Below are 13,728 nucleotides of genomic sequence, written 5' to 3'. Positions count from 1 at the left end.
TTTATATGCTGCAATCTAGAAATGCTATTCTTCAAATGTGGCATTAATCTAAGATCCCTTCTGGTTGTGACTGGTTGTAGCTGAGGTGCGTATGTTTCATAACTCATGGAATTAGTAAGTGAAAACAGATACATCCCATCATTGCTCTGGTCAGATATTTTCTTCTTGCTGTAAGTATCATCTTGTGTCTCCAATGAAAAAAGGTAATTGCACTGCCAACTGTATATAGCATATAAAATTTAAGCATACATAGTTCATAGCTAGAGTAGTAAGTATAGGTCTACAGGCCTCTAAGGATGCAGACTCTAGATTTGTTGAATACATAGAAAGACCCATCCAGTTGTCTGGTGATCTTTTAAACTGTTCTATACAGCTACTCTGTTTAATTCTCAGTTCCTTAATTTTGGCAATGATTGGATAATAAAATGTGTTCTACACTTAAAGGGGATCTTTGCCTAGCTTACAGGGCTTTCTCAGAACCAGCCCTGATGGATCTGTTACACGTGCAAAACACACAGCACCAGAAACACTAGATCCAGGGATATGAACTTGTGATTAAAATTAAACATGCTGGAGAGACAGATACATATCACAAAAGATCCCTGCACTATGGAATAGGCTCTATATCCATGTAAAATAGAGTTCATCCATGACTCTATCAAATGAAACTTTGACAATCAGATGGGAAATCATAAACGTACTCCTGCTTTGGCCCCTATGTACCTTATGGAGGGAGGGCATCAATAATAAAAGTATTATCCTAATTAACACTCCCCACAAATCCTTTTCTACCTCCAATACTAATATGACCCCCATATAGATGTCCAAGATACTCAAGACCCAAATGGCTTGGGGTGCACAGCCCTTGTAAGGGCCTTAGTGGCCATTAACCTAGTACAACCTATGGACCCATGAGTCTATGTTTACTTAGTTTATATGTAACATGCCTGCGTCTTGAGATAATTAATGAATGGAGAAGTTCTAAATCAATTATTACTCTTAATTCATCATGACTGGAGGAGTTCTAAATTCATTATTATTCTTAAGTCTTCATTTTGTTGGTTGCAAAAGGCATACTTTGCCTGTCATCTATCTGTAGCTGACCAAGTAATGTACTGTCTAAAGCTAGTTACTGTATAATAAATCCTTATGGACACTAATTCTTTTGGTAAATGTTTTTTGTACACCTTCTAGACCCATAAGATCACTTTTATTATATGCACAGAATAATTAATTTTACACTGACACTGGTCTAACATAAGAAATAAATAATTTAGGTAGAATGCATTGTAAGTGTGAAGATATATTCTTAAAAATGAACTCTATAATTAATGCCTTGCTCTTAAATGTCTGTGCATTTACCTTAAACCCAAAGCTGTTTGTAATTTTATTTCCAAGGTCCTTATATTCATTTACTTCCTGGAAGTTGGAGTTGCCCATATAAACATTAAACCTGAACCGTGGTTTTCCCCAAAAAAAAAAAAAAGGAAGATGACACCACACTTGCATGTTTTATTTTAAATTTTCTATCTCTCAGCCAGCTGTGCAAATATGACAAATAAATATTGAAATATCACAATCTTCCATGTTTTAAGATTGGTGCACCAGTCATAATGTCATCTGCATATTTTGCCATCCAGTAAGTTTTGGACACAAGAATTAATGAGAAAAAAATGATCCATCCAGTAAGTTTTGGACACAGGAATTTATTAGAAAAAAAATATCAATGTAGGGCCCAGGACTAAACCTTGTGAAACTCCATTTGTGACAATCATTAGCTGGAATCATAACCTTTAACCTTCACTCAGTGATACATATATTTAAGCCGACTTGTTATCTAATTAACTATGTATGGATTTATAGCCAACTGAGTCATTGATTGCATAGTAACATGATGGGGATGCTATCAAAAGCCTTTGAGAGATCCAGCAATGCAGCACTGACATATTTATCAAAGTCTAAAGCCTTACCTACAGATTCACACAAGTCCACTGCATTTGTTAATGCCAACCTCCTTTTTAGTGAAACCATGCTGAAATGCATCAATATATGGGCATGCTTTTCCTTCATCCTTAAATGTAGCCAGTAGGCATCTTTCAAAATGTTTAACATCTAAGGATGTCAGCCTAATCAGCTGTAATTAGAGATAGTATCAAAGACACTCCCTTTGTGAATAGGTGTCGCACTACTGTCCAATGTCCAGCAGTCAGGGATAAAGCACGGTGATACTAATAGGTTATACAAGGACAAAAGCACTGGGGTAATATGTATTAGCTATCCTAGGTATAAAACATGCAGGGATAGAGTTGGGATCTGGGCTACTATAATTCTTTACTCAAAATAGAGATGCAGACATGTTTTCTTTGATAAATGGATTCCTAGCATTACATTTATTAAAATTCATTATAACCTCTTGATGACTGCTAACTGATTGATTTACAGACCCAAAATACTTATTAAATACACTGGCTAATTCCAAGCTTCCATGAAATAGATTTACTTTATAAGTTATTAATCTAACAATATTGGGTTTATTATTATTATCCACACAAGTAAAAAAAAATACTATTCAACATATCATACAGTTTGTTTTCAAAATTAGCCTTAGTCATCCTAAGACTGTTCTTTAACATCATACAGGACATATTATAGTATTTTGGAGAGGGAAGATAAAATTGCTATAGGTCTAAAGTTAGTAATGTCCATTGAATGTCCTTCTTTGTGCAGAGGGATAATGTCTGACTTTTTCCAGAGAGAGGAAACATGGGATTCCTGGACTGACCTATTTATGAAGATTGAGACAAGATAGGCAGTGCTATCAGCTGATATTTTAAGGTACTCACTTGGAAGGTCATCAGCTGAAGTAGAGCATGATTTAACCTAAGCTGATCTAACACGATCATGGGGAAACATGACTGAAAGGGGAGACAGTGATACTGGACAAAGCCTGATCTAGCACTAGGCAACCTAGGCAGTTGCCTAGGCCTGTTTTGGCTAAGGGGGTGTGGGGAAGCACCTGAGGGTAAAAAAGTACAAAGTAAAAAGTAACCTTTGATTTCCATATACAAAAAAAGTAAAACCAACTAGCATTAGAACCTTGCAGGAGACAGCACAGCAAACTGACCAGCATAAGGACCTTAGAGAAAATATGCCACATAGAGCAAACCCCAGAAACCTCAGCATTAGACAGGCTTGTGTTACACAAACCCTGTTAGAAAACTGCAGGAGATTTAAATATTACATCTGTGCAGTAAGGAAGGAAGCCATCAGTAGATGCATATTGTGTGTGGATACAGAGCAGCCAAACCCCTGATCAGAGTTGTTCCGTGACACAGTCAATACACTTGCCAAACACCTGATCAGAACTGGTGTGCGTGTGTGTGTGTGTGTGTGTGTGTGTGTGTGTGTGTGTGTGTGTGTGTGTGTGTGTGTGTATAAAATGCCCCAGTTTGGGAAACTGTCAAGTTAAGTTACTTTGCTCAGAGTCAAACCCTGATCTTAATTTTTGTCAAGCAAGTGCCTTAAACCTCCACACCAACTGCCAGGTCTCTTTTAATTTTATTTATCTATTTTTTATGTTTGTTTTGCTTTTTTGTTTTGTAAATCACTTAAGATTACAGTGTCAGTCAAGGAGTTTCATAGTTGTACTGTTCAGTGTCAGTGTTGCACCAGGTAGTGTATTTGCTTTTGAAGACTGTGATTTCCCTTCCCACATCAGGAAGATTGAGTGTTGACACACAACTTTTTTTAATGTAACACAGGCATTTGAATTTGTAGATGAAGTACTGAAATGCAAAGTTGTTTGCCAGCAGCAACCTCTTAAATAGTTTTATTTAATATGGAATTATTCAGATGAGTTACTTCAGCAGAGATTATGCTTATTGACTGATACTGGTGAATTATAATGCCATCAGTCTGAGTGCCCTTTTATGGTTGAAATGTTCTGAAATATGTAGTTTTGTCATTATTGGTTCACATGTTTTGTTTCACGTCTTGTGGGAAAAATGTTAAAAAATACAAATTTAAAATACACTCTAGCAAGTGATGCTTATGGGAAAAATGTTAAAAAATACAAATTTAAAATACACTCTAGCAAGTGATGCTGTGTTAAACAAGGAAAATTAAATAAAATCATGAAAGTGAATTAAAAACACATGTATTTATGCATGGTCTCCTAAAATTGTATGCCGGGGGGGGGGGGGCAGGGTTTGAAAACAGTCTGAAGGGACACTTAATCTGCCACTGGCCAGATGCATTTTCTATGAAAGTGGCTTTTAATGCAGTTTCAATCAGTATGAGTTTTATGGGCAGAGAAGTTTATTGCTATTCATCCTAAGTCTGTTTTCTTTATGAGATTGTATTGTTTTGTTTAGCAAATGCCTTTTAGTGTTTGTGCTATATATATTTGAGACAAAAGTTTTAAATTAAATCTGAATATCTGTAATCACTGTAAAAATAAACAAGAAATAGTATGCACACTGACAGGTTTGAATAGTAAATCAAGAGAGATAGCCAAGTAATAGGCCAGTAGAATGGTTAGAAGGGATGGGGGGGGGGGGGGGGGCTGATCGATTACTCTGCATATGGTTCCATTTGACCATGATCCACCTCTGATGCCGCCTGTAGAACAGTAGTGGAAACAGAAGCCATTGAACATATAGGTACTGTGGTAAATTCTCTCATATGCTATATTCTTTATTTCTACTTTAATATTATTTAGTAAGCTCTTCTGTATAAAATTCTTGCAAGGATTTGACCTTTTTAGTCAAGCTGACAGATTCCTGGGACCTTTTTTGACGTGAAGGTTTGGTTATTATTGTGCATTAACCATGTTAGGATCACTATTGTTGAATGTGTTATCATTAGAGGTACAGTATGTAGTAAATGTAAAGTGTTGATAAGGGTCACATTGTACTGAAAAGATTGTTTCAAATTCATATCTCAATTTGTAACTATTGACATTTGATATTGTTTATTTCAATCTACAACAAATGTTGTTATTCAGAAATGAGATTGTAGTACTCTTTTAGGAAATACAGAGTACATATCCCAGTTGTAGGAAAGGTTCCTACAGTTTTTAATATGTTTATTTTCTATACATCATAAGTTTATGGGTTTATGCCAGGCAATTACAAGGATGATTGGAAGCCTAGCCCGTGCAGCTGCTTATTGTGATGGCTATTTGTAGAATGCAGCATGAACTCAGAAATCAGTAGTATGAGTGAGAATTAAGCTACATGTGTGTCCCCCTTGGTTACATTCTTTGTATCATATTCATTTGTTTAAAGTAACCCCCACACCTTTTGTTAGGGTATTCCTGATTTCATCCTGCAGTTAACAAAATGAAAAATGTGAACCATCCTAAGAGGTTTGGTTCAGTTACTCATTTTAATGCTTTGCTTAAATTAGACCAATCTACAGAAGGTTTGGTTCAGTCATCAGTTCAATGCTATTATTCATGGTAACACGAAAGTCAACAATTTCAAACCCTCACAAAACTAGTACAGATTAATAATGTCTGACAGGTGATATGAGAGACTTGCTACACTGCCTCTGAGTACCTTGTGCACTGGCAGCAGAAGAGATAAGGGAACACTGTAGCCCCACAGCATGCAGAAAGCTGACAAATGGATTCACTGCATTTACAGGAAGTTGTATATGTCTTAGCTATTTGGAGGACAGTGTTTTGCAGTTTCAGTAGCTAGGTATTTGAATGTGGAGGTGACTAGTTTTTGATTTTTATGTCAATAAAAACACTATTTTTAACACAATTATAAAATAAACACAATTTGTAGTTAAAACATTTTGATGTTATAAAATTAATAATGGAGATATTAAAGATTCTAGTAGTTAAACATTCTATTTCCAGCAAAGTTATAAGATGAAAAAAGTTAGTAGTTATATATATTTAAAATTATAAAGTTATAAACTGAGTTTTATAAACATTCTAATACTTACATTATGGCTAATCTGAGCAAAGTAATAGCAAGAAATGCAACCATTCAAATCTTGGAATAGAATGATGTTAGAAGACAAAGGGTGACTAGTTTAAAACACTTCTAAGATGAGTCTTGTTTTTGCTACTACTGGTTACCCTCTGGCATCAAGTACAGTAATGCCATCTGTTGTTCAACTAATCCCTGAGTCACGTAACGCAGCACTACTTTAAGCAAGCAAAAATCAGCAAGGAAAATAGAAAGAAGCAATGCTAAACAGACTAGCAGCAAATAAACACTCAGAATCCTGCAAACTCCCCTTCTCTCAAATGAGAAACTACAATGAAATTCCCAGGCAAATTAACAGCAGCAAGCAAACACTCATCTTATTATTAGCTCTACAAGTTATTTAAAACTGCTGAAAAAAAATCGCTTCCCCTGTGGTACAGGAATCAAACAGTTGGTCAAATCCAGTATGTATGTGCTCTAGACCAGGAATGGTGCAACTCAGCTGAAACAAGTTCAGAGTCACGCAACACAGCAGTACTTAACAGAAGGAGAAAAGAGCAAGAAGACGATAGAAACAAGCAATGCTAAAGAAGCAAGTAACAAATAAATATTCATAATCCTCAAACTTCCCTTCTCTTGCAGGAGAGACTATAATGGAACTCATAAGGAAATGAAATACATGTAGCTCACAAACAAAAAACAATCTCAATATTAGTTATAAATGTTCTTCAGAAGTGCGATGAAATCACTTTCCATGTGGAAGAATGTTAAAACAGGTGGTTAAATCCAGTAAATATGTGCTCTACTTCAAAAATCCAGAATGTCACATCTGAGATATGGTACAGCTCAACTCAAACAAGCCCAATAACTGCCTCATATTTTACATTTGGGCAGGATTAAGTTCTTACTGAGTTGTTTCTGAGATACTGACAATGTAAGTTATACCCAACTATAAAAATATTATCATAGAGTGTTAGTGGAGCTGGTTAATGGTATGAAAACAAAAGTGTGAGATGTAAAAAGGAGATGGCAAGTCACCATATTTGTTTTTGTATGAGGTCAAACTGATTACAACTGAAACTACGTCATTTATGAATGTAGCAAAAGGATAAGAGACAGATTTGTGCACTTAGTTCAGAGACTTGATTAGCGTAATTAAATTTTGCTTTGCTACTTTTTAATAAAGAAGGAGGAAGACCTAGTAGACAGGTAGATTATTCAGTACTACAAACCCTATAGGGAAAGATAACGGTCTACATAGGTTCATAGGTTCATAGGTTGGTACTAGGCTATTGGCCCTAGGGCCTATACAAGCCTCGCCATAACAATTCCCTGGCTATTTCTTCCCACACTATTTACTTTCCTGGACTCCTGTCTAGCAGGGCGACCAACGTGATCCCTGGGGTGAATTTCCTTTCTCCCATCCAATCATCAAGGTTCCTTTTGAAGAGGGCCAAAGAGGCACTCTGCTTGACATGTATGGGCAATCTGTTCCAGAGTCTGGGAAGTCTCTGGGTCAGGAACCTATCCCTCCAGCATGTTTTGTTTATTGTGATGACAAGGTTTAGATCACTGGAGGGTGTGGCTCTGAGGGATTGGGATTTCTTTAAGTGTAGCATGTCCAACAGCTCTGGGCTTGACATGGCCTTGTATGTTAAGCGGAGATCGCCTCTGAGTAGACTATATGCGACAGAGTATAGCTGGAGTTTTTTAAGGCGGTCAGCGTAGGGCATCTGCTTTAGGCATGTGATTCTTTTAGTGAGGTATTTCTGCGGCCTTTCCAGTTGTTGCAGATGTCTTGAGAGATCATTTATGTGTCTTATTATGTCAATTAACTTTTCTTTCTTAGACTGTCGCTGCTCTGTACTTTTGTGCTCATGAGGATTCCTTGACATATGGTGGGGTTTGTAATTTGGACTTATACCCATAAAACAGACAGGAAGGGGAGAGATTTTGGCTAAAAATGCATGCATTAAGGGGAAAAAAATTTTCATTTTTGACAGTTTTTTAATTTAATTACTGTAGTACATTGTCAGTTATATGTACTTGTCAACAAACTAGAGAGTTTTTAGTGAAATCGATTTTTAAGCTCTAAGAATATACTTTACCCCATGAAAGACTCTAATATTATACATAGTTTGAGAGGTACTCGACCCTGAAGATCAGATCATTTGGTTTAAGGTGAGACACAAAGTAATTGTGTTTACAGTAGTTAGTTCAACACACTTGATCTTTGGCTAAAGATATGCCAGCAGACAAACTATTTGGAATTAGTGAATTTTATGTCTCACAGTAAAAATGTGGGTTAGCTGTATTTGTATAGTGTTTAGGAAGAGTGGAAAGAGTGGTACTAAAAGAAACAAGCATTAGAACAATATATATGAGCTTACCAAAAGCTATTGAAGAAGACTGGTGTGTAAAATGTTCCCTCAGTAAATAAAGTGCAATGACCGTGGGTGCTAGTAGTTTCTAATGAGGTTATACATAATGATACAGGAGAGTTGGTACAAACCATGGTAGATATTCATGAATTGTTGGGGTTGGCAAAATGATTAAGACAATTACTTTACAGACAAAAGGTAGAAGATTTGATTGCTACCTTGGGAAGCATGACTAAGCTTAAAAAGCCTCCCTGGAGACCTTTACCCTAGTAATGACCTATGAACTCCTTTATTAGGAATATTGTCAAAACCATATAGCTGAGCTGCATAACCTACTCAGGGGCTAGAACTGCCTGCTCTGACAGAAGCAGATCATCACCAATTATGCAGGTTGGGAGTGTGTTCAAGACTGTAACTTTAGTGCAGCAGATTGTAGTTGCTCTGTGTTATTAAGCAGTTATTTGACATAATTCTATTGTCAAATTTGGCACAGTAGTGTTAAAAGTAAAGGACAACATGTATTTTGTCTCCAGATAAAAATATGTTAGTCACAAATTAATAATTAAAAACTCCTATCAGAATAAATATCAACAAAATACTTGAAGGGTGTCAGTTTCCAAAATTACTGGGCAAATCTAGACCATCTCTACAAAGAAAGAGTTCAAGAATATATTGTCATCCAGACAATAATTATTCTTAAAAGTTGACAGCATGGATAAAGTGTGGTAAGTACAACAGATTGGCAACAAACAGTTTGAAGTTCTAGAAGCTATGATCTAACAGCTCGTACAGACATTATACAAGTTTAAAAGACATTAAGGGGAGACTTGATGAGCAAGAAAATCTTGATGAACTTTTGCTTTAACAAAAACAACTGGCTACTGGATATAGTGGAAGACCTTGATAACAGGCAGAGAAAAAATAATGTGCGATTGTTTGGTGTGCCTGAGAAGATGGAATTAAAGAAATATGGTTAATTTCCTCACCATTTGGATTCCAAAAGTGTTAAACCTTCAGGAGGGTTTGTCATATGGTATAGGAGAGTGCTTGTAGAGCTCTCTCAAAACTTCCAGTTAAGGAAGGAGTACCTTCCAGGTTTTTAACTGTAAAATTCATCTCCCATGTGGACAAAAAAAGAACGACTTGGAAATCATACCCCCACCCCAAAAACTGGTAGTTCTGTTATCAGATTTGACAATGAATATTCACAGAAAATAATGGCATGCTTATCACGATAAAGTCCCTAAAATGTGGTTATAAGTGTCACATTTTATATGCAGTCAGTTTAAGACTCTTTCAGAAGGAAAAGTTATTTTACTCTTTAGAAGATTCCTGTTACTTTCTTAAATCTAAAAAGGTCATTAATCTTCAGGAAAAAAACTATAGTTATTCAAGCCCAAAGAGACAAGTACAGAGACCTGGATGGGAGACTGATTGTTCCAATAAAAAACAAAGACTCCTGAAAATGGAATGTTATTACATCCAGGGTTACTGAAAATAATCCAGTACAAATAAGCTTATTTACAGAGTTCACTAATGTCTGTAGGTAAAACGTGCACATGCAGCAGAGAAATATATGTATATGGACAAAAAGTCGCTAGAGTTCACTACAAAGAAGTGGAACAGAGCTACGCAATGAAAAACAAAGAGTTATAGGAATACCTTTGTACAACTAATGTATAATGATTGTGGTATAACTGGCGAGTGGTGGTGCAGCAAGTGGGGAAAAAACTGAGCAAACAAATGAAGTGGGAACATATTGCATGGTAGGCAGTAAGGTAGGGGTGAAGAGAACAGGAAGCAAAAGATACTATTAGCTGCATTATTAATACATGGAAGTGGTTGTTGAAAGGAAGGGTGAAACAGAACACATAAGGAAGCAGTGAGTACAAGTTATACATTTGTAGAGAAGTCAGTAAAGTCTTTGTAGTGGAAGAATTTTACTTGCTCAGACATAGAGAATAAAGTGATAAGGCCTGTGTTCAGACATCTGCATTTAAAATGTTTAGCTATTTATTGTTTGAACTGAAGCCTGAACATGTTGCAGTCTGTGATTCAGTAAAGTTGAGGAGTTGTGGTTGCTACAATCTAGGGGACAGGACTGATAAGCTGTGGTCAGAGGAATGTAGTTTAGTGGATGGTATTAGAAGAGTAATTCCTTCAGACACTTGTCTCCTAGGATGTAGTTTGAGTTAGGTGTGATTAGTCTCACTGGGAGTAGTGATATAATGCCATGGCAGAAGAGTTTTAAAAGAAGAAATCCCAAGGTCTGCTTTGAATGAGAAGATAACTGATCTTTTCAAGGGTGTTGCAGTGATGTTTGTACCAAGTCGTGTTGATGATGAAATTGCATAATTTGTTAGAAATTATTTGTAATGTGGAAGTGTTTTACTGTGAGGCTGTGGCAGAGAGGGCTAGGCCGCATTCCAGTCGAGCAAGCAGTACACCTTTGCACAGATCCCTAGCAGGTTGTGGTAGGAGCTGAGATATCATTTGTACCCAGAAAGAATGTAGTTGACTTTGAATCTAACTTTCTAAATGTGGTCCCACAAGCTGAGAGATTGGTTAAGACATATACCAAAGTATCTAAATGTAGAGGTGGATTCAGTTGGGTTGCTGTTCAGGACATTGATATGGAGCTGGCTAGTGGCCAAACAATATGGACCTGTTTTTATTATTATTATTATTATTATTATTATTATTATTATTATTATTATTATTATTATTATTATCATTATTGTAGGGCCGCAGTGGTGCAGCGGTTAGCATTGTCGCCTCACAGCAAGAAGTTCTCCCATTCGATTCTTGGCTGGACTGCCTTCTGTGTGGAGTCTGCATGTCCTCCCAGCAGTCGAGTGACGTTAAAGACATGCAGTTAGGTGTGTGTGTGAATGGGTGTGCCTTCTTTGAAGGCTGGGCATTGGGCTGGCAACTCAGCACCATAAAAATCAACTGCCAATCATTAGCGGACCGGAGTTCCGCTGTGGCGACCCCTAACTGGGAAAAGCCGAAAGACAATTATTATTATTAGTAGTAGTATTAGTATTAGGGTTGATTAAAAGTTTATTGTACAAAGCCATTTGTTTAGTTGCAGTAGGCCAGCTTGTAGTTGTCTTTGAATGAAATTATGAGCAATTGATGGGTAAAATATATTTCCTTAACATTAAAATATTGTGTCATCCAGAAATATACTGTTTTACAGTAATTTACTTTTTTTTCTTTTAAAAGAGAGCATTACTATTACAATACTATTTATTTAAGTTATTTGGATACTTAATATGCAAATTATCTCATTAATGTACATTTTTTGTGTTTTTCTGTTAATGCAAATTTTTAGGCTAGGTTTGAGAGACCTCACTTTTTTAACAAATAATAATCAGTTTAGATGCTTCCAAAGCTTGAGGTTTAAATAATAAGATACGTAATCACTCTCTAAAGTTTCACTGCTTAGTAGGGGGGCTCCCAGTGTACAGCTTCCTGTTTGGTGTGCACATGTGTAGAGAGAGAATAGAGTGAGTTTTCCTGCTTTCTATATTCTTTTTTAAGTGAGTGTTCAAATAATGCCATAAAATGTCTAGAATTCCTTATCCCTCACTGGAAGAGTAAACAGTGCACAGTATGAGGTGACACAAAGATATGCAAGCAAATAAAGGATGGTTTGTTTAGGAATACTAATTCATATGCAGCAGTATGTCTACGCATATGGCCCAATTCCAAAAGACTTGCTCTCAGTGTAAGTGACCACTTAATCTGAGAGCAGGTCTTTTGGAATCTGGCAGTTCATGTAAGCTTGTTTACAGACAGACCTTACACTGAAGTAAGTCACTTACACTGAGAGCAGGTCTTTCAGAATCAAGTTAGACTTACACTAAGAGCAACTCTTTTGGAACCTATCCTATAATTATTCAGTTTTTCTACCTCGTTACTAATGCTGAGTTCTATATTTTACCTGATTTTACAAAGACAGTATGATATATAAGCATTTTTATATGAAGATCATATAAAGATCTGACAACGGCAAAAACACTCATCTCTTGTTTTAGCTTAATAAACCACGGTTGAAACAAGCAATTCCCATTTGAATCCTATTTTCTTATTTTTAATTAGAAAAATTGAGGCAATTTTTATATAAAGATCTGACAAGGGCAAAAACACTCATCTCTTGTTTTAACTTAATAAACCACAGTCTAAACAAGCAATTCCAGTTTGAATCCTATTTTCTTATTTTTAATAAGAATGGAAAGTGATCTTTGACACAGATCTTAAATAAGAAGTTGAGGCAATGGCCCATTTTAGTAATTCATATGCCAATAGCTAAGGCAGTCATTCTTGTGCAACTGTTTTTCCCTTTTTTGTATATAGATTAGATAGAGATAGATAGATAGATAGATAGATAGATAGATAGATAGATAGAGAGAGAGATAGATATGGGTGTACCTGATTTTGGTGAACATACCCATAGTCAACCACAAAAACATCAACCATATATGGTCAAAAACATGGAATTTGACACCGCAATATACATGTGCTGAGAAACAGTATCTGCACATACAATTTTTAAACTTGAAAAAAAAAATGAAAGAAAAACATTGTTTGTTGTGTGTGGGGGGGTGCAGCCCCTACATTCCTTGTTAATTATATATACTAAATCTGAGATCGCACTGTCCCCATTATATATAGTAGGTTACACTTCATAATCTTGAATTACTGAAATCCCGAATTTCAGTAACCCGAGACCATGAAGCCAAAAAACAGAATGCCGAAAGTGCATAAGAGCGAATTCGAATATCTCAAATCTGCACGTATGCATTTCCGGTACATTGTGTTTAGTGTTATGGTGCCTGAAATTGCAGGTGAGTGAGCTTTTGTGTGTTTTTATGCATTGTATGTGTGGGGAAGGGTAGGGAGGTGTAAGTGTGAGTGTTGGATTTGTTGGTGTTTGTGTGTGTGTGATGTATATTTGTGTGCCAGCGAGTGGAGGATGCCGTAATGTGATTTTTTTATTTTTTTTTTATGTTATGTGCAAGCTCGGAGGTGGTCTATATAAGTGGGGGGGTGCAGGAGGTCTTGCCCCCCCCCCCGCTTATATGTAGTGTAGGGTTATGTGGTTTAACATACAAGGCCATGCTGCGGGTGGAATGGTGTGTGTTATGTGGTGTATGTATGTTCATGATTGTGTGATTCAGGATTGTGGGTTTCGGTATTGTGAATGGCTTGACTTTATAGTCTCGGGTTACTGAAATTCAGGATTTCAGTAATTCGAGATTATGAAGTGAGAGCATATACTAACTCTGAGATCGCACTATCCCCAGGGAAAGGAAATATTCCCCAACCTGGGAATTGTTGATCTCACACTCCTGTTGATCAACTACCTAGTTGACTAGACAGCTGTCAACTTTATA

Source organism: Protopterus annectens, chromosome 2.part1 (assembly GCF_019279795.1).
Source record: "Protopterus annectens isolate FY-2018-M chromosome 2.part1, PAN1.0, whole genome shotgun sequence".
In the NCBI taxonomy this organism is placed as follows: domain Eukaryota; kingdom Metazoa; phylum Chordata; order Ceratodontiformes; family Protopteridae; genus Protopterus; species Protopterus annectens.
Note: the sequence above shows the minus strand (reverse complement) of the source record.